Raw genomic sequence first — 26,987 nt, forward strand, 5'->3', positions numbered from 1 at the left:
TCAAAAGAAGCTTTGGAAAGGAGGTGCTGTTCCTGAAATAGGAAAGGAAGACTGATTGCAGAAGGAGCAACACATTCTTTCAATTTCCTTTCAAAAGAATGGTTTTTGAGTGGAGACAATCCGTGGGCTCTTTCGAAAAAGCCCCCTTCATTCAAAAAATCTTTCAGAAGAACTCGCTTACTTTGACACAGTCTGAGGATTGGAATTCTTCCATGCTCATATTTGTTAAATACGTGGCAATCAAGCGCTCAAGTGACGGGACCTCTTTTTGGCTCTTATTCCCCACTATCCCTCAAGTGTTAAAGTTTCATGAAAGGAAAAAGAGCAATGAGGAAGAAAACAGAGCTCTTCAGGATTCTTTCAGAAATTAGCTGATCCCACAGAAGAAACAACAAGAGAAAGGAGGAAGGTTTCTGTCTGGTTTTGAACAAGTGACGACTTATTTGTTAAGCAAACGTGATAAGTGTCAAGCTGCAGAAAATACCTCCTGAGACATTTTGGATACTTTTCTAAAGTTTTCTCAGAAGCCAGTGCATCAGCCACTTTCCCTTTGAAGAACGGGAAAGCAAAGGGCACCAAGAACTTTTAAAAACTTCATCAATAGCAATGGTGCAATAGCTTCCCCAGTTTGCACTTCTCCTGAGGAGACAAAACACAGCCAAACCTTCCAACCAACAATGTTCACATCCACTCAACATTTCCTTCTTACCAACTGGGACCCCTTCAGCAAAACAGGAAACCATTCTGCAAGACCAGGAATGGATTCTCTGCGTGCCAGAGGTTGTTCCCACAGCACTTAGGAGAGGCACAAACAGGGCCTGTCTCCACTGCCCCCTCCTTTCAAAAGGGGAAAGGTAATAAGGGGTTTTTGCAGATGCGAATGAGGTGCTGCCATGAACGTGCAGCTCCCCGTTAGCATAGAGGTGTCCACGAGTGATTCAAAAGTGCCGCATTCACAACACACCCTGCCCATGTAAACGGGGCCTTTCAAAAGGACCCACAGATTTCAAAGGCCCCTTCTTCCCAAATGGCTGGTGCCAAGGTGGGAAGGTCCCGAGAAGTGGAGGCTTCATGTGAGCACTTGGAGCTCTGTAGAAGTACGGGGGAGGCACTGGTTTGCTCACTGTGCCCATATCCCCTCCAGATACATTGCTCAGCCTCCTCCCTCTGAGGTCCCACCTGTGCTCTCCCCTCACTCCCAGTTCACCTCTTCCCATCCCTGCTCTGCCTCTTCCGCTGCAGTCTGCCTCCTGCTCTCACCTCTCCTCCCACCAGCCTGCCTTTCTGCTGTTCTCTCCTGTATTCCCCCCAGGCCTCCCCACCTTCTGCTCATGGCTCTCCACCCGCTACTCCAGTGACTGCCACTGCCCAGCTAAGCCCCAAACTTACATGGCTTGGGACCACAGTTTAGCATCTCCCTTAGCCTGAGCTGGTGACAATTACACCTCCCTCTGTGGCATGAGCTGCAAAAGCTGCCCTGTTAGGGAGCATTTGGGTGGACAGTGCAGGCACGAAGAATTACAGGCATCAGGTCAACCCTTGGGGAAAAAGGGTCAAACAGAGAACTCTCAGACCCTTCTGCGCCTCACTCACTGTCCTAGACCACTGCCGGGTGTCCCCTCATACCCTCTCTATCCCCCTACCTCCACTGCCCTGAGCACGACATTAACACGGCTCATGTTCCCTGGAATAAGGGGAACACAATCACCACCTGCTGCAATATGCTTTTGATGGAGAGACCCCAGCCTGCTGCGTGCTCCTGAGCTCATCTGCTCCCAGCTCATATGGTCATGGACCAGCAACTGCCCTTTCTGCTCTCCTACCCACAGACACAGAGCCCACAGGAACAGACCCCTCTGCTGTCACCCCAACTCCAGAACCTTGTGCCTGTGCAGTGCTAAACCTGCCCAGGAAGGCTTCGTGCTCAGGAGGAAGATGAGAATCTTGGTACGAAACAGGGAATGAATTTCTTCTTCCTCTCGCCTCATTTTTTTGCAAGGGACGGTTTACACCTGGGTTAATAGGCTTGGACTCCTCACTGTGCTGAGCCAGAATACCTGCCGCTACATCCAGCATCAATGGAAGCAGACATTAGCTGGAGAATCAGCAATTCAATCACTAATACTGTCATTCCATGAGTTCTCATTCAGTTTCCAAGTCAACAGCTAATTGAGATGAATGAGCATGTTCACCCCTCTCTGAAAACTCAGACACTGCTGCATCATTTATACTAGTTTCATATTCTGGAGGTTATTTTCGATTCAATAAGGATGAGAGGCCTTTGAACACTGAGATAGAGGAACAGAATTTCTCTACCACTGAAATGACCCACCTGCAACTGTCTCCCTATTAGGTACATAGCTCACATGGGCATCACCACTTTCTCTCAGCTAAGGCAGTCCCTGGCCCTGACTTCCTCTTTCAAATGCAGCCTCCTAGGCACAGCTGTTCCCTTTCCCACCAGGTGGCAGAGGAAACGGTCAATGGGCATCCTCAGAGCAACCCTGGACCAGCCTGGCAGCCCTGTTTACCCTGATTCATGTTAGACAGTCACAGGGTCAAGTTACCACCTGTAGCTCTTTCTGAGCCCCTTGAGGCTATTGCCACTCCCACCACAGTTCCCATCCCCTGTGTGAGTGGTGTGGAGCAGGACTGAGCATCTTTCCCTTTCTCCCACTCAGGTACCACAAGCACCACAGACAGGTGTGGGGCTCCCTCCCCCTTGCATAGAATTGTTCTGGCCACAGGCCGAGACCAAACAGCTATCCCAGGACACAACCGTAAGGTGGGCAAGTGACCCACTGGGGCAAAATCTCCTTTGGTGTATTACAAACCTGGCATTAGTGTAGTTCTCAGAGCAGAAAATAGGTGCCCGGTACAGGTGCTGGCTACATGACTGCATGCCTGCAGTGCAGAAATGAGAGGATCTCCATCACTTTTCGTTGAAGTTCGTGTCTGAATTGTGCCTCAGTCGTGACACTCATTAACAGAAACCCATAGCAAGGGCTGGCGAAATGTTAGCAGAGACATTGAAATGAGGCCAGCAGAGCGTGCAGAGAATAGAATTGATGCTAAGAGTGGGATTTCAACCCACTTTCAACTCCCTTTCAATCCACACCTCCTATATCGGAATCAACAACTGTGGAACACCTCTTCTGGAATCGCGTATTCAGGAAGAACACTGCTGTGCAAACACAGCCTTTGCATCCCTTAGCTGCAGCCATGGGCGGCCACAGGGATGTTTTGGCCTTTGGAATAAGATCGGTGAGTCAGAAATTATGCACAGACACAGGGGAATTTGCTGAATTGGTAGATCACTCACTAAGCGTGTGAGAGACTTTGGGAGAAATGCCCACGTTCTCCAACAGAAGTGGTGTCTTTTTTCCTTCTTTTCCAAGGCAGTGTCAAGCCAGGAGCGAAGCTTCTCCAGTGCCCCCTTCCATTTCCTACATTTTGCCCCCTGCAAAGAAACAGCCCATTTGGGTTCGAAAGCTGCTGCACCCCGGCCTCCTTGCCCTTAAAGATTTCTGTTTAAAACAAAGGTTAACCTGCGTCATGGGCTGTGATTACGTAATCTTTCAGATGTCGCCAGTTCCCCATTTCTAGGGAGCTTCCAGCACTGACCACAGTCTCCCCACTACAGCAGTCACAGGACACCTGTCCTCTGGGTCTTCACTGGCCAAGGACCTTCCCCAACCAATGTGGACCATACAAGCCCTGTGGTTGCCATGACAATCTGTGCACTGGAGTAGGTCTGTTTTCTTCCGGAGGTGGGGGACAGTTTCTTATACCCCTGAGTGACACCACCTAACTCTTGAGCACAGACCTATGGAAAGAGTCACCCCCCTTGGGAGTTAAACTTCCCCAGCTCCTCTGTCTGACAGGATCTAAACTCCAGCAGAGCGAAGCAGGCCCAGGTGGGGCTGGTGGGAGTCAGGTGTGGGCAGACAGGAGAGCTTAGTTGGAAGCAGGCACCATGGCTCAGCTGGTTAAAGCACCTGGCTTGTAAGTAGGGGATCCTGGATTCAAATCCCGGTGGTGTCTTGTTGCTGATCCTCCCTGGGGCACCTGGTGGGGGCCACTGTTTGTGCACAGGATGTGGCCTTGTGCATGTTAACTATGCACCCACAAAGTATGTATTGATCATTTCCATTATGTTGGGAGGGCTGCGAAAAGGTCAGTGCGACTGGTTTCTCTGTGTGGAATGGCAGAGCCTCATCAGCATTTCCCTTTCAAAAGTGAAGCCATGGCCCAAGTAAATAGCTCTTATTAGAACCTTTTGATAGACATTTCAGTGTTCTGAGAATTACTTTTTCTAAGCAAGTGTGAGGAGAGAGAATAAAACTGGTGTTGAAACATTTGTATCTTCTGTAGTTGTTAAAAGAATTCTCGTGGTCTGTTACGCACACACACATTTCTTTGTTATAAGCTGTTGCAAATGTTTCGGCTGGAGCCTGGCTCTGCTTTTCTACTTTTTTCCCCATGGCTATGTCTGCACCAGAGAGCGTTTTCTCAAAAAAGCCACAGCTCTTTCAAAAAGTCCTGTTGAGCATCTACAAAGGAAGGCTGTGGCCCTTTTGGAAGTGGCATGGTAATGTGGCCAATAAGAAATGCAAATGAAGTGCAGACTAAAATATTTCATGTCTCATTTGCATAACCACTTGGGACCTCAGTTCTGGAAGAGCTGATATTGAAAGTCCCAGTTGTGAGTGCAGCTGCTTCCCTCTCCTCGAGCAGCTGTGCCGGTAAAGGACTCCCCTCAATTTCTATGAGGTCCCCCATCCACAAATGGCAGGGCAAGCAGTGGCTTGAGGATGCAATTCAGGGGCGGGCAAGAGAGGCAAAGCTGTGAAGTAGAGCTTCTGTAGTGTAGTGGTTATCACGTTTGCCTAACACACAAACGGTCCCTGGTTCAGAAGCATGAGCGCTCTGTTTTTCTTGCTTTCCGCGTGGCAGAAGAAGTTGAACCAGACCCTGTTGTCCAGGAGGGGAGCCCAGCAGATGCATTGCTGCTGGTGCACAGAAGCTCTCTCCTGGCGGGTACTTGAAGGGTTTTCCCTCACTGATTTCACTGGCTGGGAACCACAGAACTATCTTTGCCCCTCCTCCAACCGAAGCTGTGCCAGGCAAGTGCCCCTGCCCTATCCCACGTGTTCCCTCCCAGCCACAGCCTGCTCCTGAACCTGCCTCCCATCAGCTCCCTACCTCACAGACAGGCCTGGCAGAGAAGGGGCCAATCCAGCTGGAGCTGCTGTGCTAACAGAGCAGCTGGAAAGGAGCAGAGCATGTCAGGAGGAGACACAAAAGATGCAGACCCTGCCCATGGCCCTGCTCTGTACCCACCCAGCAGGGACACATGCACAGAGCTGGGGCAGGGCCCAGCCCCAGAGTAGAGAATGGTCATGGCTGGGCTGTGCTGCTCCCAGGCCAGGGCACCACAGGGCCCTGCTCGCCCCAGGAAGCAGCACTGCAGGGGACAGGAGTGAGCGTAGCCCTGTTGGACCAAACCTGCACATCCTGTGTCCCCGGCCAGACTTCCTGGCAGGGCTGAAGTTGGGACATATGAAAAAGTTCCAGGCACGTTGGGTGAGGCGGCCGAGTGGTGAAGGGGATGGACGGCTAATCCATTGTGCTCTGCAGGGTTTGAATCCCATCCTCACTGAGCCTTTATAGGCACCATCCTGCTGAGCTTTGTTGAGTTCCAGTCGTATTGTGTGATGCTTCTTCTAGCACGGCTGAGCCGGCTGCCACCCAGCGCCTGCGCTGGGCAGACTCCAAGCACAGGCCAACTCTGTGAGGCTGAGCTGAGCTCTGGCTCCCGGGGATGAGATAATCTCATTTGCCTGACAGGGCCCAGCCCACCTCCAGTGTCAGACCAACAGTGCTACACTCACCTCAGTCCCCTGCAGCCAGAGTGCAGTGGTGCAGTGCCCCAGCCAGACATGGGGTCAAGGTGGGGGCAGCCCTGGCTCAGCTGCAGCCAGTGTCATGGGCAGCTGCCTCTGAGGAAGGGCCTGTTCCCAAGGCTGTATCAGGTGCTCTGGTCTCTCCCAGCTCCTGGGCTGGGCAGTGCACAGCTGGGAAAAGAGCAGATACTTGCCCACGGGGAATGAATATTTCATTGCCCCGACTGCAAGAGATTCTTCCACAACACCAGCTAGAGGCCCTAAGGCAGGTCTCCATTCGACTGTGCCACCCTGGGCAAGACTTGAGTTCTTTTGTACTTCTCAAAAGCTGGGGAATGCCTCTTTGGGACATATCTCCTGCCCTACAGCTAAAAGAAGCCCCACTGTGAAGAGGCCCCACTTGGGGATTGCCCAATTTTGTACCACCTTGTGATGCTGACCTCAGCATGCCTGCTGCTTTGAGGGGGGTGGGTTTGGTGGCGGGGAGAAGCCAGGCGGTGGGTGGAGGTTCTTTATGGAAGTCCTCTGGCCACATGTGTTCATGGTCCTCTCTTCTTCTTAAGCTGTGCTGAGGTGCTCTGTGGCATTAGAGCCATCCCATGGATGTGTCAGTACCAGCAGCTGCACCTCCGGGTGTCCGAAGGAGCACAGGTGAGCTGGGCTGCTGCCCGTAGCCTTCACGCCCCCAGAGAATGGGTCCATGTCTGGGAGGCCCTATGGGAGTACTTTGATTGGGGGATCAAGGGAGTACCACCCAGGTGCACACCCTGCACACTCCCACCACCACCTGCAAACCTCCCCCACCACCACTCACTCACTGCCTCCATCACCCGCACTCCAGCCCCACCACACACACACACACACACACACATTGCCCCCACCACCAGCTCACTGGCCCCACACGTAACTCATGGGGGATGTGTGAAAAATGAAACTGATTCCTTGTTAAACAACCTATATTCTCGCTTCTGAGCATGGAACATAACAAACACCATCAGAACTAACTATGTACAATTGGGGGAGATAACTATATACGCTAACTATTTACTAATGGGGGACATGGGGCTGGCCGAGGGTGAGGGTGCTGGTGGCTGTGGCCTTATCCATGGGCTGCGGTGTACCCGGGCCCTGGCACATGGGGGTCATGCCCTGGGGGCGTGTGCCCTGTGGGGGATGTGCCTGACAGTCCACTGCCATGGTCTGGGAATGGCCATCGGGCAGATGTCTGGCTGGAGCTGCAGGAGGGGATGTCCAGCAGAAGCTCAACCTCCGTACTGGATCACTTGGATGGTGGGGCGGATGGTCCCTGCTCTGGCGCTGGAGGTGTGGGGCTGGGCTCTGGTCCAGACTCAGGCTTCACATCCTGCTGGGGCTCCTCGGTGTTAGCCGATGGCCAAGGATGTTTGGTGAGGTGCCAGCTATGCACGTTTTATACCATCCGTGACTTTAACCGCTAGGATGCACTGTCCCTTCGCGGCGGGCAGCCCGGGCTAGGCTGACGGATGCCCCAAGGTCCTAAACACCCGTGACTTTAACTGCTAGAGCTCAGAGCCCCTTCGCAGCGGGCAGTCAGGATTGACTGACAGGCGCCCCAAGAGTTTGCCCCGTGGAGGCGGCACAACTCAACGCTAGGCTCTTAGTACTCTCACCTAATGGCCAGGCTTTATAGCCAAAACGGCTGAGGTTCTTTAATTGTGTTGGCTGCTTTACAGTAAACCAGAGAAACAAGTCAGGCTTATGCACAAACGGTTACCAAAATTTATGAAACTAGATTCTAATCATGTGGTTACAAAATTGCTAGTGCCTACTTGTTTAAATGTATAGATGTTACACACACAAACAAGTTACAAAACTGAAGCCACGATCCCAAAGAAAGAAAACAAAGTATAGAGTCTATTTCAAAATATGTGTACACTAAAGATAGGAGATCAGGTGTGGGCGCTTCTTACCCTCCTTGCATCTCTCGATTCCAGCGGTGCCAAGCCAGGATCGGTCACTCAATTCCACGGAAAGACGAATAAGGGACAAGGCTTAGGGACCCTTTTATCTGCAGAAGCCTTGGGAGGCTGTCACTTATCTGGCCAGCAGATAGATAGTGAAAAGCACTCAAAAATCATGGTGCTGTAGGTCCCATACTTATACCTCTGAACTCCTTTATTCTCTTTCTCCTTTCTTATGCCAAATTGGGACTGGTCTGTCTGGGCGACACCAGCTCTAGCAAGAGTAGTTTACACTTGCAAGGGAGAGAAACAATAAGTTTCGACTACTGGACATTTCTTTTATTAGGGTAAATATTTTCCCACCTAGGATGTTGGTGTGTGTGCATCACATTATTTAGTAGGGGCTAAGAGCCAGGTCTGTCACAGCTTCTCTGTCTGCTGTGAGCCTAATCATTGTATATGTTCCCAGAGGCACATTGTAGCAGCACCTGTGCTTCTCACAGCTTCAAAGGCTGTGCTGGAATTTATGTTAAGTGCCCTGTTGTTTTGGCTCCCTTGTGTTCCCAGCAATGCTGGTCTGAGAGGGGGCTGGCTGCCTGGCTACACTCAGCCATGGTGTCAAGGAAGACCAGGAGAGAGTAGGTGGGTGTCCCTGGGGCCCAGGATGGCTTTGAGGTCCCGGTAATAGGGGCAAAAGGTGGGGACAGCCCCCAGACCAGATGGGCAAGTCCTGAACACAGGTGTAACCCTGCTGCAGCTCCTTGACCTTACTCCTGATATGGTGAGGTGGGCAGGAAAGGTTGACCCCAGGGGGTCAGGCCCTTGGCCAGCTGGGTGAACACTTCTGCATTCCATTGTTTGCTTCCCATTACATGGAGCACCTCCTCCTCACTCCAGAGGTCACAGAGCTCAGAGTCAGCACAGGAAGGTCCCCACTTCCTGTTCCAATGGCTGGAGGCCTGAGAGCCATGGGGGCACTCAGGGGTCTGGCTGACATCTGGTCTCTGTAGGAGGACCTCATGGTGTGGCTGCTGTCTGCATGGTCTCAGTTTCCTGCTTCAGGGTTTCCAGGTCCTTGCAGCTTTAAGACCTGATTGCTGCCCTTGCAGGGCCCATTACTTCAAAGGAGAGGACTTGCGGAACCTCTACACAACTCCTACTTGTACTATCTTTGTTTGTACTAGAGCCAAGGACAAGAACACACATTTCCTGCCTGAGGCCAGGACAACAGTGAAAGCTTTTTGAGAACTCTTAGGCAGCCTGAGAATGTTTGTGCAAGGAAGTAAGGAAGCAAGCAAGCAAGTGCCCAGCAGGGGGCTTGAACCCATGATACTGAGATTAAGAGTCTTATGCTTTACCAACTGAGCTAGCCAGGGCACAGCAGGAAAGCTCCCCATAGCCTATCACAGAGTAGAAAGAGTCAAATGTGCGCGTCAGCTGCATAAAAGTCAAATGTGTGTGGCAAAGTGCTCACAAGGGCCGGACTCCAGTCTTTGTTATCTGGGCTGCAGGAGGAGAGATGCAAAGAAAACAGACTGTTGGAGTGAATCTTGGCCAAGCCTCTCACTGGTGCCGCGAGCTCTCCCGAACACCTCACACACCTACGGCAATTTCTGCCCAACAAATTAATGTTGACACCATTGATCTCAGTGCAGAGCCGGTGCAGTCAGTAGAACACGTTTCTTTTTCATAAAGAGTTAACACACATTTGCAGGGAGTTTTCAGTGGTAAATTGCCTCTTCGTGACTCTCCAGAGAAAGGGAAATTAGTGGCTCACAGACTGTTGTGCTTTACAACAATGGGCGATGGGATAAGAAAGGAGGACATACAGGCATAAAGGGTAACAAGAAGACCTTTTACAAATATATTAGAAACAAGAGGAAGACCAAGGACAGGGTAGGGCCATTGCTCAGTGAGAAGGGAGAAACAGTAACTGGGAACTTGGAAATGGCAGAGATGCTTAATGACTTCTTTGTTTCGGTCTTCACAGAGAAGTCTGAAGGAATGCCTGACATAGTGAATGCTGGTGGAAAAGGGGTAGAGTTAGTTTTTGAAATAAAAAAAGAACAAGTTAAAAACCATTTGGAAAAATTAGATGTCTGCAAGTCACCAGGGCCTGATGAAATGCATCCTAGAATCCTCATGGAGCTGATAGAAGAGGTAGCTGAGCCGTTAGCTCTCATTTTTGGAAAGTCATGGGAGACAGGAGAGATTCCAGAAGACTGGAAGAGGGCAAATATAGTGCCCATCTACAAAAAGGGGAATAAGAACAACTCAGGAAATTACAGGCCAGTCAGCTTAACTTCTGTGCCAGGAAAGGTAATGGAGCAGGTAGTTAAGGAAGTCATCTGCAAGCACTTGGAAGGTAGTAAAGTGATAGGGAACAGCCAGCATGGTTTTGTAAAAAACAAATCATGTCAAACCAACCTGATAGCTTTTTTTGAGACGATTACGAGACTCGTAGATAAGGGAGAAGCAGTGGATGTGGTATACCTAGACTTTAGTAAAGCATTTGATACGGTCTCGCATAATATTCTTATCAACAAACTAGGCAAGTCCAACTTAAATGGGGCTGCAATAAGGTGGGTGCATAACTGGCTGGCCAATCACACCCAGAGAGTAGTTGTTAATGGTGCTCAATCCTGCTGGAAAAGCATAACAAGTGGGGTTCCGCAGGGGTCTGTTTTGGGACCAGTTCTGTTCAATATCTTCATTAATGATTTGGATAGTGACATAGAAAGTACGCTTATTAAGTTTGCAGATGATACCAAGCTGGGAGGGTTGCAACTACCTTGGAGGATAGGGTCATAATTCAGAATGATCTAGATAAAATGGAGAAATGGTCTGAAGTAAACAGGATGAAGTTTAATAAAGATAAATGAAAGGTGCTGCACTTAGGAAGGAATAATCTGTTTCACACATACAGAATGGGAAAAGACTGTCTAGGAAGGAGTACAGCAGGAAGGGACCTAGGGGTTCTAGTAGATCACAAGTTAAATATGAGTCAACAGTGTGACGCTGTTGCAAAAAAAGCAAACATGATTCTGGGATGCCTTTGCTGGTGTGTTGTGAACAAGACACGAGAAATCATTCTACCGCTCTACTCTGCGCTGGTTAGGCCTCAGCTGGAATGTTGTGTCCAGTTCTGGGCACCCCAATTCAAGAAAGATGTGGAGAAATTAGAGAAGGTCCAGAGAAGAGCAACTAGAATGATAAAAGGTCTGGAGAACATGACTTATGAAGAAAGGCTGAAAGAATTGGGCTTGTTTAGCTTGGAGAAAAGAAGATTGAGGGGGGACATGATAGCGGTTTTCAGATATCTTAAAGGGTGTCATAAGGAGGAGGGAGAAAACTTGTTCTTTTTGGCCTCTGAGGAGAGAACAAGAGGCAATGGACTTAAGCTGCAGCAAGGGAAGTTTAGGTTGGACATTAGGAAAAAGTTCCTAACTGTCAGGGTGGTCAAGTACTGGAATAAGTTGCCAAGGGAGGTTGTGGAATCTCCCTCGCTGGAGATATTTAAGAACAGATTAGATAGATGTCTATCAGGGATGGTGTAGATAGTGGTCGGTCCTGCCGTCGGGGCAGGGAACTGCACTTGATGCCTCTCGAGGCCCCTTCCAGTCCTAGTGTTCTATGATTCTATGATTCTATGACCCTGATTCATTCACTCTTCAGTTCCACTGGGGAGGGCAGCACCTTAACCGAGTGTTTTCCCTGCCTTCAATTTGCTCAGCATCAGCTGCATCAGGCTCTGACCTGCCCCAGGTGAACGTCGGTCGTCCAGCGCAGTTAGTCAAGAGGGAAGGAGAACGGGACAAAGAGGCTCCTTCTCATGCTCCTTTTCCTCACCCTGATTCCTCTCCAGCCTCATGGGCAGAGCTGAGGAAGGAGACTCCCTGTGGGGAAGCCCCGGGGGTGTCTGAGATGGCCCCAGCCCTGCAGCCTGTCCCACATGGCTGGTGTCAGGGACTCTCTATGAGGTCATCACCTTCCAACTTCTTTTAACCAATCGGCTGAGGTGCTGTAAAAGGCCCTTGTGATGTCACTCCCACACCTGCCCCTGGCCAGCAGGGCTCATGTCCTGCCCCTGGCAGCCCCTTTGCATGGCTGAGCTGCTACCCCTGTGTCACCCCCACTCTCTCAGGGACATTCTGGGGCTCTAGCCGGCTGCACATGGGAACAGCAGAGGCTGCTCTGTGCCACAGGCTCTTTGCAGAGATCATCTCATCTGACGCCCCTGCAGATCACAGGTCTCCTGTATGGTGCAGTCGGGAGTGTGGCACCAAAGCGCACACCAGACAGGCACTTGGTCTGCACTGGAAGGCGCCCAGGGCTAGAGAAAGCCCCACACCCCTGGGTGTTTGGAGGACATTAATGCAGTGACTGGAAGGGAAAGGACCCAAAGTCCACACTTGTGGGTTTGTATCATAATTCACATGAGCTGTGTCTACACGTGCACGCTACTTCGAAGTAGCGGCACTAACTTCGAAATAGCGCCCGTCGCGGCTACACGCGTCGGGCGCTATTTCGAAGTTAACTTCGATGTTAGGCGGTGAGACGTCGAAGTCGCTAACCTCATGAGGGGATCGGAATAGCGCCCTACTTCGACGTTCGACGTCGAAGTAGGGACCGTGTAGACGATCCGCATCCCGCAACGTCGAAATTGCTGGGTCCTCCATGGCGGCCATCAGCTGGGGGGTTGAGAGATGCTCTCTCTCCAGCCCCTGCGGGGCTCTATGGTCACCGTGGGCAGCAGCCCTTAGCCCAGGGCTTCTGGCTGCTGCTGCGGCAGCTGGGGATCCATGCTGCAGGCACAGGGTCTGCAACCAGTTGTCAGCTCTGTGTATCTTGTGTTGTTTAGTGCAACTGTGTCTGGGAGGGGCCCTTTAAGGGAGCGGCTGGCTGTTGAGTCCTCCCTGTGACCCTGTCTGCAGCTGTGCCTGGCACCCTTATTTCGATGTGTGCTACTTTGGCGTGTAGATGTGCCCTCGCAGCGCCTATTTCGATGTGGTGCCGCGCAACGTTGAAGTTGAACATCGACGTTGCCAGCCCTGGAGGACGTGTAGACGTTATTCATCGAAATAGCCTATTTCAATGTTGCTACATCGAAATAAGCTATTTCGATGTTGGCTTCACGTGTAGACGTAGCCTTTGGGACTTATCTCCTGCCCCACAGCTGAAAGGAGCCCCACAGTTAAGAGGCCCCTTTTGGGGAGAGCTGATTTTCTATCCCATTTTGATGCTGGCTGCAGCGCACATGCTGCTTTGCGGGTGGGAACAGCCAGGCTCTGTGATCTTTAGGGAAGTCCTCTGGCAAATGCAGTCATGGCCCTCCCCTCCTTTTGTGCTGGCCTTGGGTGCTCTGGAGCATTAGAGCATCCCATGGAGGTGTCAGAACTAGCAGCCCCTGCTCCAAGGGCCCAGAGGGGGACAGATGAGTTGGGCTCTAGCCTGGAACTCTTCCTCTCACCTGCTGTCCCCTGACTTTCTTAGCCTGCTCTGGATGGTCCTTCCTTTAAATGCCATGTGTGCAATAGGAATAGCCTGACAGCTCCAGGTACTGGCAACAATTGTGTGGCAATCAGGAGAAGCTGTGAAAAACACAACCTCACGCCTCAGGTATCTCTTCACAGACTGGTAAGTTGCAGGGCCTCGACCTATTGCAGCCATGTTGGTGACTCAGCCCAGCCAGAGTCCTATCTAGCTCCAGTGGGCCTCAGTCATCCAGCAGGAGGAAAAAAAAACTTCCTCAGGTGCACCAGTGAATAAAGAAGCCCAAGCTTTGGAGAGACAAAGATTTACAGCAACAACACAACCAACCAGCCATCCACTGAGATTTGAACTCAGATTGCAGAGATCAGACTCCTGAGTACTGCTTTTACACCCCAGGACCAACCAAATGTTACTCCTGGGGGCACCTGTGACTCTTGACAGGCTGGCACCCTGCACTTCATGCCACCCTCCAGCTGTTTCACCTCTCAGGACACTCCTTCCTGCCCCATTTCTACCACTCTTCTCCCCTAGACATTGAGCCCAACCCGTCTTGCTGCCACCTCCACCTGGCTGTAAGGCAACATTTCTTAGAAGCCCCCAAAAGGTGAAAAGGGTTAATTTTTCTTTTACAAGAAATAATAATAAACAGCCTGCAGAGAATTAACAGAAATGCAGAGACTGGGGAGCTTGGTGATAAGTGTGTATGAATATCTAGCTGAGGGAGGACTTAAAGGCCTTGGCTGTGAATTCCCAGAATAAATGACATCCTCTCGACACACACATTTACAAAGTGTGCAGAGACCTTTCCTGCTGGAAGTGATGTATGTGATAGACTCTGAATGAGCACCTCTTTATGGAAATAAGACCCAAAATTCCTCATGTCAGTCTCAACTGTCAGTTTCGCTGTGTAGCCAGATTTCAACAAAGGGAGGGGTTTGCTAGGTTTATCTGCATTGGCACTGACAAATGTTAAGGGTTCATTTCCATTTTCAGGATCCCCATACGATAGAAATCCAGAGCATGTTGGGAAAGGTGATACAACTATTGTCATACAAGTGGCTGCCTTTGAAAAGGGGAGCATGGATTAGAAAGAAGATCACTTTACCTGAAATCAAACACTCTATCACTGGCTGACATCCATATTTCACTCTTGCTTGAATCGCTAATCTTCAGATCCCTGTTAGACAAACTCTTCTTTCCCAGGCTTCTTTTTCTGTCCCAGCCCAGAGTAGTTTTTCAAATGGGTGTTGATTAAACTTTCTCTCCTCAGGCGCACACCACATCTTCCCCACTGACCTACCTTCTCCCACTCACATAGCGACCATCACTCAGGGAGGCAGATTTCCTTTGTGTGTGGGACAGTGTTCTTCTATATGCTTGGAGACTGTTCAGTAAAAGTCAGAGAAAATGTACTGAAGGACATGAGCCGGAGCTGATCTGTGAGGTGTGGCTGGGTTTGCATTCAGGGTAGGTAAGTCTTCTATCTGGCACATTTGATTATCTAGCCCCCCTGGTGCCCTGTGAATGATAGAGAATAGAGCTTCTACAATATCAATATATGAAAACAAAACATGGGGTTGAAGACACATGCTCTTGCATTCATATGCCTGATTTTAGCACAGGCCCATCAAGGAAGTGTTGGTGGTGTAGTGGTTCGCATGGCTGCCTTCCAAGCAGTTGATCTGGGTTCAATTCCCAGTCAACACAGGTTAATTCCTTCCTTCCTTTTAATTTCTCTGTTGGAAGCGGAGAGAGGAGATGACCTGCTCCTTGGTGAAATGGGAAGTGTCTTGGCTTTTTAAGCTATCATGCTTGGTGTGAGCCAAGTTCTGTCAGCTCAAGGTTGTGGACAGCTTCTGTGCAACCCGCCCCACTGCCTTCTGGGTTATCCTGGTAAGGCGCAAGGCTGAGGGAGTAAACCCAGACAGAAACTCCGGAGGGGAGTCCTTAGGCAGTTCTGTGCCAACTTCTGGCATTGACCTGGCAGTCTCTGCAGCTGAGCTGGTACCAGACGTAGAGGTTATCCTCTCCTTTGGATGATGTCAGTAAAGTCGAGAGGGGGACACTGGAGTCTGGGCAGCCCAGGGTCCCACAAAATTGCCCAGGCTCGCGCCTGGAGAGGTACTCCAGCATCTGCAGTAGCTTTGTTGATTTTCAAAAGGCATTTGACAGGATAGATCAGAAAGTGACTTGGGCGCTGTTGGAGTCACAGGGAGGGAATAGCAGACTGATCGGTTGTTGACAGGTATCAACAACAATGCTCAGGCAGTGGTAAGAATGTGTGGAGGGATGGGCATTTGGTTATAAGTAGTATCTTCATCATGCATCTTGACAAGATGGAGGAAAAAGTAGACGGAGTAGCTGCTCGGGATGATAATCTACAAGCTGAGGTTTGTGGATAATATAGTTCTCATTGAAGATGATGAAAAGAAGGAAACAAGAATGGTGCAGGTGCTAAATGAGGAAGGGAAGTGGTAAAGACGGATTATGAACATTGTTATACAAAAACAATGATATATGTAGATTAGAAAATTAGAAGGGTGATCAGTGTAGATGGGATCGAAGTAGAGAAGATCACATATGTGAGAAGCAACATAACATATGCTCTGGGCTGTAAGAAGGAAATAGCGACTTGAATTGTGAAAGCAAGTGCGTGTCTGAAGGCAATGGATGAGAACTGAAGAAACAAAGCAATTATCTTAGGAGCAAAGCTGAGTGTCTCGAACACGTGTGTATTCAGCAGCATGATGTGCGTTTGTGAGACATGGGTGATAAGGAAAGATTCAAAGAGAAGGATATTGGCATTTGAGAGGAGCTGTTATAGAAAGATCCTGATAATGGGATAGATGCTGAAGATCACCTACGAGGAATTCTACATAAAGAAGCAACTGAAAGAAAACCTACTGCAGAAGGTTATGCAATGGAAGTTACAGGAATTTGAGTATATCTGCAGAATGCAGGAGGAAAGAAAAATCAAGACCCTGGTATTTAACATTATGAATGGTTCAAACAGGAGAGGCAGAGCCCACAGAGAATGGGTAGATGGTGCACTAGATGGGTGTGGAGTTTGTCTACAGAAACTAAGCTGTTCCACACTGGACAGGGAAAGAATGAAGGAAATTGTATGGGAGTCATTGGCCACCAGTGAGCACTGAGCCACTGGTCCTTGAGGGTCTGTGGATTAGCTGGTTGAAGCGCGTGTCTTAGAAGCAGAGGAGCCTGGGTCCCATTCCCAGTAGTGCCTGGGTTTTAGCAATGGCGATGGGCTCTGTGGCTTAGCTGATGAATGCATGACCTGGCATCCACCCACCCTCAGGCTCTGTCTCCCATTCCCCACAGCCCTGAGCCTTGGCTAGGAATTACTTCAGACCCTGCTGCCCCTCACCCGTTGCGCTAGGCCCCCGCCGGGTGTCCCCTCAAACCCTGCCTGTCCCCTCTCTCTGCTACCCTAAGCACAATATTAACATGGCCCATGTTCCCTGACAGAGGGGTAACACCATCACCACCTGCTGCAATGTGCTTCCTCTGGAGGGACCTGCTCCCAGCTCACCCAGCACACATGGCCTTGGAGCAGCTGCTCTCCTGCCTGCTCTCCTACCCACAGACACAGAGCCCGCAGGAGCAGACCCCACAGCTGTCACCCCAACTCCAGAAATTTCTGCGAATGCAGCACTAAACCTGCCCACCAAAATGACCCACATGCAACTCACTCCTACCCGCTCCAAGTGTATCACCATATTAGGTACACGGCTCACATGTGCATCACCACTTTCTCTCCCCTGAGGTAGTCCATGGTCCTGACTTCCTCTTTCAAATACTGCCTCCAGAGCAAACGTGTGTGAGTTCCCAGCAGGTGGGAGAGGAGATGTTCAAAGAGCTCTCTTGTACCCTTGCACACAGCTAAGCACAGACAGCCCCAAATCCTGCCTCCACATTGAGAGGTTTGGTGGGGGGAACCCAGTTGTCAGAGGAAGGGGCTCTGGTCTCACGTTGCATTGGAAGAAAAGGCTGGAGAATGCAATTCTTACTGGAGAACGTGGGCATCGATCCCACTGCCTGTTGCATGCAAAGCAATGCAATTAGCTCTACCTTTTGAGCTAATTCCCCAGGGTATGAGATAAAGCCCTGCCCCAGCCGCCTCACTGTTGAGTCCATATGTCCCTGCAGCTCCCCGGCTCCTTTCCTAAGACGACACTTGTAAGACCCGTTGCTACCAGCTGGCTGGCTGAGCTGTTCAGACAATGCTGCTAGTAACGCCAAAATGACAGTTTCCAGCTCAAGGTGAGCCCTTGGGGCATCTTGACTAAGTGGCCTGGCTGCTCTGGACAGGGAGGTTCCTGTGGCTTTGCAGTGCCTGATGTCCTTTGAACAGGTTCTACTGGCTGCGTCAACTCCCTGGACTCAGCTTCATTGAGCTCCGTGGGCAGGTGATATCCATGTAACGGGTGGCTCTGTGAACTGCAGAGGTCTGTAGCATGCGGTGCTTTGGCAGATACTTCATTTCTGAGAGCAGCTGCGGTGGAGATTGTGGAGAGTTAGTGGTCTGTGGGAGGAGGTGTTTCCATTGGGGCTCTGGGATGGATTTTTATGGTTCACTGAATGGCCATGTCTGTGATTTATTTATAGAGCCATTTTCAGAGTGCTCCATCTGGGTGTCTTTAACAGCTGGAGCTGTAAGAAAGGGTGATCAAATAGAGGTACCGAAATGGGGCGTTAATATTCTTTTTAATATGACGTCACATGAAATAACTGTTAGAAGCATTGCTCCTTGTGAGTTATCCCCCGGTTAGATGTGTTTGTCTTCCGTACCTTTGATCTGTTCCAAACATGTATTTATAGGTAAGGATGTTTATCTGTACCCATGATGCAAATCTGCACATGACCCCAGCATTGGTGTTGCCCCTAAGAAATTCATCCTACCTCAAAGGAAATTCCACCAGCCCGAGGATGGGCAATGTCAGAGAGAACACGGAGGTGGCCTTTGTCCTCTGGTGGCTGAAAGAGGGTGGTGTGAGTGCTGCAGCTGGTGAACCTCGTGGGCTGCTGCCCTCCCACAATGGCCAGACCACTGGACGGATGCAGAGCAGAAGCTATAATTCTGGATAGTTTTGCAGAAAATGTTTCCTCCCGGCCCTGGAATTGACTGGGGCTGAGGGAGGTGCGGACTCTTCCATGTTACACCACTGAGGGGACAATGCTACTCCTTTTGCTTGACACCTCTCAGATTAGTCATCTGATTTTTCTGGCCATATTTGGGAAACTGATTCATTCTGTCTGGTGCACTCCCCTGTGGGAACAAGAGCCCCTAGAATGCAGGTAGCAGTGTCTGGGAGTGGATATATTGCTTGGCATTTAGCCACCAAGGTCATGAGGTGCAGTGCCTCAGTTTCCCCTGCCCCACCGCAGTGCAGGCTTGTTACCCCTTTCCTGCTCTACCCAGTTGTAAGCCTGTCTAAAGGTCGTGGCTTACAAGCTGCCTCCTTCTGGGACTGCTCTGCTCCTGTCCCAGCATGTCCACAATCTTTCTCCCAAAATCATGTGTGTCACACACTGTTAAAGGATTCACCATCACACCTGGCCCACAGACAGCCACAGACACCCCCAGCCAGGCTGCTCCCCACCCCCTGGAAGGCTCAACACTGACCAAAGGCCTCTCACAGATCAGCCTGCGACCAGATTGGCAAAGATACCCCCAGCCAGGCTGTTCCCTTGACTCTGGCAGGCCACACAGTGACTGAAAGCCTCCCCTCAACCAGCATGGGGCCAGCTGCGGACAGTCCGCTCCCAGTGTCAGGAGACGGCAGGAAGCAGAGCAGCTCCTCAGCAGCTCTGTCACCGCTCCCGCTTATGGGACTCAGTTTGGCAGTGGGGCAGGAGATGTGGCCTCAAGAGGTTTCTCCCCTTCTAGTGAGAAGCAGAGAAACCCCTAGGGCTGCAAAGAGGCAATTAAATCAGCCCCCTCCCACACAAGGACAGGCGCCATTTGGAAGAGGGAAACTGCTCCACACACAAACCTGATTTACCCCCCACCTCTTCTTTGGCAAGTCCAGAAAGGTCACGGCTCAGTGGGAGCAGCCAGGGCTCATGCCTGACCAGCAACTGCTTCCCAGAGTCCAGTTGGAGCCAAACCATTGCTCAGAGCAGCCAAGGAGAAGGTTGCAGTCTGTGGGCAAAGGCTGCATAGAGCGAGTAGGACCATATCAGCACTTGAACTATCTATGGTCTCATCCGAAGTCCAACACTGTATCCAACTGGCCACACAGAAAAGCGGCGCCTGAGCCCTCCTTTCCGGCAGGCAGATGTTCTGCTTCTTATGCCGTTTTGCAATGAGCAGAGACTCTCTGGGCTCCCACCAGTAAGTGGTGGGGACGGAGTCTCGGCGTTAGAGGAACCTCCCAGAAATCAGCCTGTATCCCCCACTGGTACACAGCCCTCCCATGGACCAAACCCAAAGGGGCCTTGCTGTTGTGTTCAGCTCAGCTGCCCTGAGGGAGGCCACTGCTGTGGCTCAAACCTTCCTGCCCTCACATCCCACCGAGCCAGACCCTGAAAGGCCTGTCTGACCTGGCATGGGAGTGGACAGGCTGTTTCAATAAAGGGGAGGGGGTCCTCCAAATCTGTGCTACGTTCCCCCACTTGCCGTTCCCCCAACCCTGGCTCTGCACTACGTGGGACTGAAAAATGTAGTCAGCTGTGAACCTCCTTGTTACCCCAATGTTTTTCACTGGGCCTGGCCTGCCCCTGCCTCAGTTGCTCACTGGCCTGGCCCACACCCCTCCCCATCCAGCAGTTTAGATTCCCATCGCAAGAGAAGATTGTCACCAGAATACACCACTGAAGACAGTTGAGCCAACCACATCCCAGCTTTTACCCTGTTCACCCCACAACCCCCTCTGTCCACTTTGCACCTGCCACTCACTGCTGTCAGGCTCTCCCCTAGAGGTTCCTCTGCCCCACTCCAGGCTCCCCCCAGCCCTACGATGTCAGTGGAGCTACTCGGGCCATGGGCCAGGCACTTGCCACTATTTCCTGTCTGAGTGCAGCAGGAGGTGACCCTGGGGGAGAAGGTGGGGCAGGGACTGGTGGAGGCAGACACCAGCAGACACTGGGGGATGAAGCAGACGGGTGCGGGCAGAGACAGAGCAGAGCAGGACAGCATTGCAGAAGCAGAGCAGAGTGGGGCATGGGAGGGACGCCTACTTCCCCGGAGCTTTGCTCCCATCAGGTAGCAGCAGCCAGCTTCTGTCTGGAGCACTGACCACATCACAACTGCTGCATTTCTCCCCGGAAACAGCCAGGCGTTGTGAAACAGGATTAGGGACCCAGCCTCTTGCATGTGCCACACCAGTGTGTCTTGCCCTGGGTGGGGGTAAAACACAGACTTCGCTGTGAGCAGGATTTGAACCTGCGCAGGGAAACCCTATTGGATTTCAAGTCCAACACCTTAACCACTCGGTCATCACAGCTCTGAGTTTGTCAGTGTTTTGTTATCATGGATACTGGACAATAATGAGACAATGTCATTGGTAATACAGAATTCAAACAGCAACCTGGCTCCCAGCATTGAGGGGATTTGGATCTCTGTGCTCAGCCAGGTGCGATGGCACAAGAGAGCACCTTGAACATCTCCCCTCCCCCTGGAAGGAACGGGAACAGCTCTGACCTGGAGGCTGGATTTGTGAGGAAGTCAGGACCATGGACAAAGCACATGGCTGGGATGCAGCGCTCAGGATCCCTTCCCCAATAACACGTATCTACTCCCATCTGACACTGTGTTCTGCTTAAGCTGCCCAGCTGCCTCCAGCATGGGCCGAGCTCAGGGACATCTAGTTAACCTGCCCTGCAGATGTGAGGTCATCAGCTCCCTCCCACCATTTGGCTCCCGCACTCAGTGAGTCAATAGGGAGTCTTCAGCAAGTTCTCCTCAGTTGTTTACTTCATGTCCGGTGCAAGTGGGCTCTTCGTTTTCCTCCCCTTGCTGAGGAAGACAAAGAGAAGAAAGGAGCAGGATGCTGCCACCTAGACACCATGCACAGGCTGACTACGTTCTTCTCAGGAGCATTCAACAGTGTCGGAGAAAGCAGGGATGGTGTGTAATACGACAGGAGCCATGGGCACATGTAGAGAAACCAGCCCAGGCAACCTTTGCTCAAAACCCAGGCCACTTACAACCCCAGGCTGGGATTTCCTTCTTTCTAAGGGAAATCCCAACAACCACTCTTCCACCCCCACTGGCCAGCCAGAACTCCCACCAGCAAACCCACAGACTTGTCAGCTGCTATTCCACCCCAGACCAAAAACCCCAAATTCAGGTGATTTGGGGGAAGAAAGGCAAAGGTGAAACCACACACACCCAAGTGTTGTCTGGCAGTACACTGGGCCCTTGAACACATGGCTTGAGTAGTGTTAGAACCGCCTGCAAACCAAGTGTGCTAACCAGCCAACAGGAAAGTAGCAAACAAGGGATCCTTCTGGACAAAACCAAAGGCAACTGCTGGGCTGTTGTGGTCTCTGGAATGGGACTGCTGCATGTATGCACCCCTCGGAGGACAAGGGTTTAAGTCAAGTCACTGTTGACAAGGAGGTGCTGGCAGGCAGAGCCTGTGTGGTGCACTGGAATGAATGCTGATCATCTTACTTGTGGTTATTATATGGCCCCCAGGCATTTAAATGCCACCAATATAGGCACCGACTCCTGCAGCTCCGCCATGCTGCTGCTGAAATAATGGAACAATATTTAACAGGTTTAAAGGTGAGAAGGGCCAGACTCCAGAACAAGGCCCCCAGACCTGTCAGAATTCAGATGGGGCAACGTGGTTGGGTGCCCCCAAGGAGCATGTGCCCTGGTTCATAATAGCAGCAGGTCTTTGGAAATCACTTGGACTGCTGATTCACTTCCCAGATTTTTTCCTATGTTATAATGGGATTTCAAAGTTGGTGGGGTCCTTTCAAAAAGGATCCCCGTCTGGACGAGGAACGCAGGAGCAAAACGAGGAAATTTCAAAGCGCTGCATCTGGAGGCATGCAAATGAGGCGCTGAATATGCATTTCAGTGCCTCATTCGTATTCTTCTGAATGGCCATTTGCCAGGCTATTTCAAAGATTTCTCTCAGTGTAGACGTAGCCCTTCTGAAAGAGTGGGCTGGGTCAGTCTTTCATCTGTGTTCCTAAAGAAGCAAGTGTTTCCTTCCCATTCCCCTGGAGATACCATCATGGTTTCAGCTTAGGGACTTGTCCCACTCGGTGTTTTCCCCAGACGGAATAGTTTATAAGAGCAGAAGAGCATGAAGGTTTGAGTCACACTGGTAGCATTTAAAACTACAAGGCAGCCCCAGAACATCTCCTCTAAACCCCTGCACATCCCAGGCCACCGCACCCCACCCAGTTACCCCTGCAAAGAGCCCAGGCACTTGGATTAGACCACCTGGCAACTCCCCTCTTGGGCCGTGTCTACACGTGCCCCAAACTTCGAAATGGCCATGCAAATAAGACTTATTAAACATTTGTATGTTCTGTAGTTGTTAAAGAAATTCTAGTCTTCTGTTATGCACACACACATTTCTTTGTTATAAGCTGTTGCAAATGTTCAGGCTGGAGCCTGGGTCTGCTCTTCTACTTTTTCCCCACAGCTATGTCTGCACTGGAGAGCTCTTTTTTCAAAAAAGCCGCAGCTCTTTCAAAAAGTCCTGTTGAGCATCTACACAGGAAGGCTGTGGCTCCACTGCCCAGCCCTTTTGGAAGTGGCATGGAAATGTGGCCAATAAGAAATGCAAATGAGTTGCAGACTTAAATATTGCATGTGTCATTTGCATAACCACTTGGGACCTCAATTCTGGAAGAGCTGCTATTGAAAGTCCCAGTTGTGAGTGCAGCTGCTTCCCTCTCCTCCAGCAGCTGAGCCAGTAAAGGACTCCCCTCAGTTTCTCTTGGGTCCCCCATCCACATATGGAGGGGAAGCAGTGGCTTGAGGATGCAATTTAGGGGAGGGCAAGATACAGCTCCTAGGCAAGTTGAGCTTCTGTAGTGCAGTGGTTATCACATTTGCCTAACACGCAAAAGGTTCCTGGGTCAAAACCAGGCAGAAGCAGGAGCATCTCTGTTTGTCTCACTTTCTCTTATGCCCCTGAGGGCTCATCTCTTTCTCCTGTAGCCTCTCTCTCTGACAAGCCCAACTCCCATGTGACAGAAGAAGTTGAACCAGACCCTGTTGTCCAGGATGGGAGCCCAGCAGATGCATTGCTGCTGTTGCACAGAAGCTCTCTCCTGGCATGTACTTGAAGGGTTTTCCCTCACTGATTTCACTGGCTGGGAACCACAGAACTATATTTGCCCCTCCTCTAACAGAAGCTGTGCCAAGCAAGTGCCCCTGCTCTATCCCACGTGTTCCCTCCCAGCCACAGCCTGCTCCTGAACCTGCCTCCCATCAGCTCCCTACCTCACAGACAGGCCTGGCAGAGAAGGGGCCAATCCAGCTGGAGCTGCTGTGCTAACAGAGCAGCTGGAAAGGAGCAGAGCATGTCAGGAGGAGACACAAAGGCTGCAGACCCTGCCCATGGCCCTGCTCTGTACCCACCCAGCAGGGACACATGGGCTGAGCTGGGGCAGGGCCCAGCCCCAGAGTAGAGAATGGTCATGGCTGGGCTGTGCTGCTCCCAGGCCAGGGCACCACAGGGCCCTGCTCACCCCAGGAAGCAGCACTGCAGGGGACAGGAGTGAGCGTAGCCCTGTTGGGCCAAACCTGCCCGTCCCGTGTCCCCAGCCAGACTTCCTGGCAGGGCTGAAGTTGGGACATATGAAAAAGTTCCAGGCACGTTGGGTGAGGTGCCGAGTGGTGAAGGGGATGGACGGCTAATCTATTGTGCTCTGCAGGGTTTGAATCCCATCCTCGCTGAGCCTTTATAGGCACCATCCTGCTGAGCTTTGTTGAGTTCCAGTCCTATTGTGTGATGCTACTTCTACAACGGCTGAGCCTGCTGCCCCCCCAGCTCCTGTGCTGGGCAGACTCCAAGCACAGGCCAACTCTGTGAGGCTGAGCTGAGCTCTGGCTGCCAGAGGTGGTGGGGTGGCAGGTGGGGGGGGGGCGGGTGGGATGATTTCATTTGCCTGACAGGACCCAGCCCATCTCCAGTGTCAGACCGACAGTGCTACACTCACCTCAGTCCCCTGTCGCCAGGGTGCAGTGGTGCAGTGCCCCAGCCAGACAGCGTGGCAAGGTGGGGGCACCCCTGGCTGAGCTGCACCCAGTGACATGGGCAGCTGTCTCTAAGGAAAGTCCTGTTCCCAAGGCTGAATCAGGGGCTCTGGTCTCTCCCAGCTCCTGGGCTGGGCAGTGCACAGCTGGGAAAAGAGCAGATACTTGCCAGAGGGGAATGAATGTTTCTCTGCCTCAGCTGCAATAGATTCTTCCACAGCACCAGCTAGAGGCCCTGAGGCAGGTCTCCATTCGACTGTGCCACCCTGGACAAGACTTGAGTTCTTCTGTGCTTCTCAGCAGCTGGGGAATGCGTCTTTGGGCCACAGCTCCTGTCCCACAGCTAAAAGGAGCCCCACAGTTAAGAGGCCCCACTTGGGGAGTGCCCAATTTTGTACCACCGTGTGATGCTGGCCTCAGCATGCCTGCTGCTTTGGGGGTGGGTTTGGTGGAGGGGAGAAGCCAGGCCGGGGCGGGGGGAGCGGGGGAGGCTTTTTATGGGAGCCATCTGGCCACATGTAGTCATGGTCCTCCCTTTTTCTTAAGCTGTGCTGAGGTGCTCTGTGGCATTAGAGCCATCCCATGGATGTGTCAGTACCAGCAGCTGCACCTCGGGGTGCCCAAAGGAGGACAGGTGAGCTGGGCTGCTGCCCGTAGCCTTCACGCCCCCAAAGAATGGGTCCACGTCTGGGAGGCCCTATGGGAGTACTTTGATTGGGGGATCAAGTGAGCACCATCCAGGCCTCCCCTGCACACTCCCACCACCACCAGCATACCACCCCCACCACCACTCACTCACTGCCCCCAACACCCACACATTACCCCCACCACCCGCTCACTGCCCCCCACACATAGCACATGCGGGGGTTGTGAAAAATGAAAATGATTCCTCATTAAACATCCTAAATTCTCGCCTCTGAGCATGGAACATAACAAACACCATCAGAACTAACTATGTACAATGGGGGGATAACTATATACACTAACTATTTACATGGGGGGAGACAGGGGGCACATGGGACTTTCCGAGGGTGAGGGTGCTGGCGGCCGTAGCCTTATCCATGGGCTGCAGTGTGCTCGGGCCCTAGCATGCCAGGGTCATGGCCTGGGGGCGTGTGCCCTGTGGGGGTACGTGCCTGACAGTCCATCGCCATGGTCTGGGAATGACCATTGGGCAGATGTCCGGCTGGAGCTGTGGGATGGGATGTCCAGCAAAAGCTCAACCTCCTCGATTGGTCACTTGGGTGCTGGGCCAGATGGTCCTTGCTCTGGCCCTGGGGGTTTGGAGCTGGGCTCTGGTCCTCACTCAGGCTTCACTTTCTGCTGGGGCTCCTCGGCCATGGTGTCAAGGAAGACCAGGAGAGAGTAGGTGTCCCTGGGGCCTAGGATGGCTTTGAGCTCCCGGTAATAAGGGCAAGTGTTGGGGACAACCCCCAGACCAGATGGCTGAGTCCTGCACCCGGGCATAACCCTGCTGCAACTCCTTGACCTTACGCCTGATATGGTGAGGTGGGCAGGAAGGGTGACCCCAGGTGGTCAGGCCCTTGCCCAGCTGGGTGAACACTTCTGCATTCCATTGCTTGCTTCCCATTACGTGGAGCACCTCCTCCTCACTCCAGAGGTCACAGAGCTCAGACTCAGTGCAGGACGGGCCCCACTTCCTGTTCCAATGGCTGGAGGCCTGAGAGCCATGGGATGGCCTGGTGGGGGAGCCCTGGGGGCACTCAGGGGGCTGGCTGACATCTGGTCTCTGGAGGAGCACCTCATGGTGTGGCTGCTGCCTGCATGGTCTCAGCTTCCTGATTGAGGGTTTCCAGGTCCTTGCAGCTTTAAGAGCTGATTCCTGCCATGGCAGACCCCACTACTTCCAAGTGGAGGGCTGCAGAATGTCTACACAACTCCTCCTTGTGCTGTCTTTGTTTGTACTAGAGCCAAGGAGAAGAACACACATTTCCTGCCAGAGGCCAGGACAACAGTGAAAACTGTTTGTTAGGCTGAGAACATTAGTGCAAGAAACAAAGCGCGCAGCATGGGGCTTGAACCCATGACCCTGGGATTAAGAGTCTCATGCTCTGCCAACTGAGCTAGCCAGGCAGGCCACAAGTAAAATGCTTCATACAGCCTACCACAGAGTAGAAAGAGTCAGATGTGCCTGTCAGCTGGGTAAAAGTCAAATGTGTGGGGCAAAGTGCTCACAAGGGCCAGACTCCAGTCTTTGTTATCTGGGCTGCAGGATGTGAGATGCAAAGAAAACAGGCTGTTGGACTGAATCTTGGCCAAGCCTCTCACTGGTGCTGCTACATCTCCCGAACACCTCACACACCTACGGCAATTTCTGCACAACACATTAATGCTGACACCATTGATCTCAGCGCAGAGCCGGTGCAGTCAGTAGAACACGTGTCTTTTTCAAAAAGACTGAACACACATTTGCAGAGAGTTTTCTGTGGTAAATTG

At 51.6% G+C, this 26,987-nt stretch overlaps 4 non-coding genes across 4 annotated transcripts; 2 read left to right on the forward strand and 2 right to left on the reverse strand.

Annotated features, from left to right (window-relative positions):
- The first annotated feature begins 14,974 nt into the window (after positions 1–14,974).
- On the forward strand, positions 14,975–15,046 carry TRNAG-UCC (transfer RNA glycine (anticodon UCC)). Its single transcript has one exon. It is a non-coding gene; the product is annotated as a tRNA-Gly (tRNA).
- A 5,677-nt stretch (positions 15,047–20,723) lies between these two features.
- Positions 20,724–20,805, reverse strand: TRNAS-UGA (transfer RNA serine (anticodon UGA)). Its single transcript has one exon. It is a non-coding gene; the product is annotated as a tRNA-Ser (tRNA).
- Positions 20,806–23,353: 2,548 nt separating this feature from the next.
- TRNAV-AAC (transfer RNA valine (anticodon AAC)) lies at positions 23,354–23,426 on the forward strand. Its single transcript has one exon. It is a non-coding gene; the product is annotated as a tRNA-Val (tRNA).
- A 3,125-nt stretch (positions 23,427–26,551) lies between these two features.
- Positions 26,552–26,624, reverse strand: TRNAK-CUU (transfer RNA lysine (anticodon CUU)). The gene has a single exon. It is a non-coding gene; the product is annotated as a tRNA-Lys (tRNA).
- Between the last annotated feature and the right edge of the window lie 363 nt (positions 26,625–26,987).

Source organism: Carettochelys insculpta, chromosome 33, assembly GCF_033958435.1.
Source record: "Carettochelys insculpta isolate YL-2023 chromosome 33, ASM3395843v1, whole genome shotgun sequence".
NCBI lineage: Eukaryota > Metazoa > Chordata > Testudines > Carettochelyidae > Carettochelys > Carettochelys insculpta.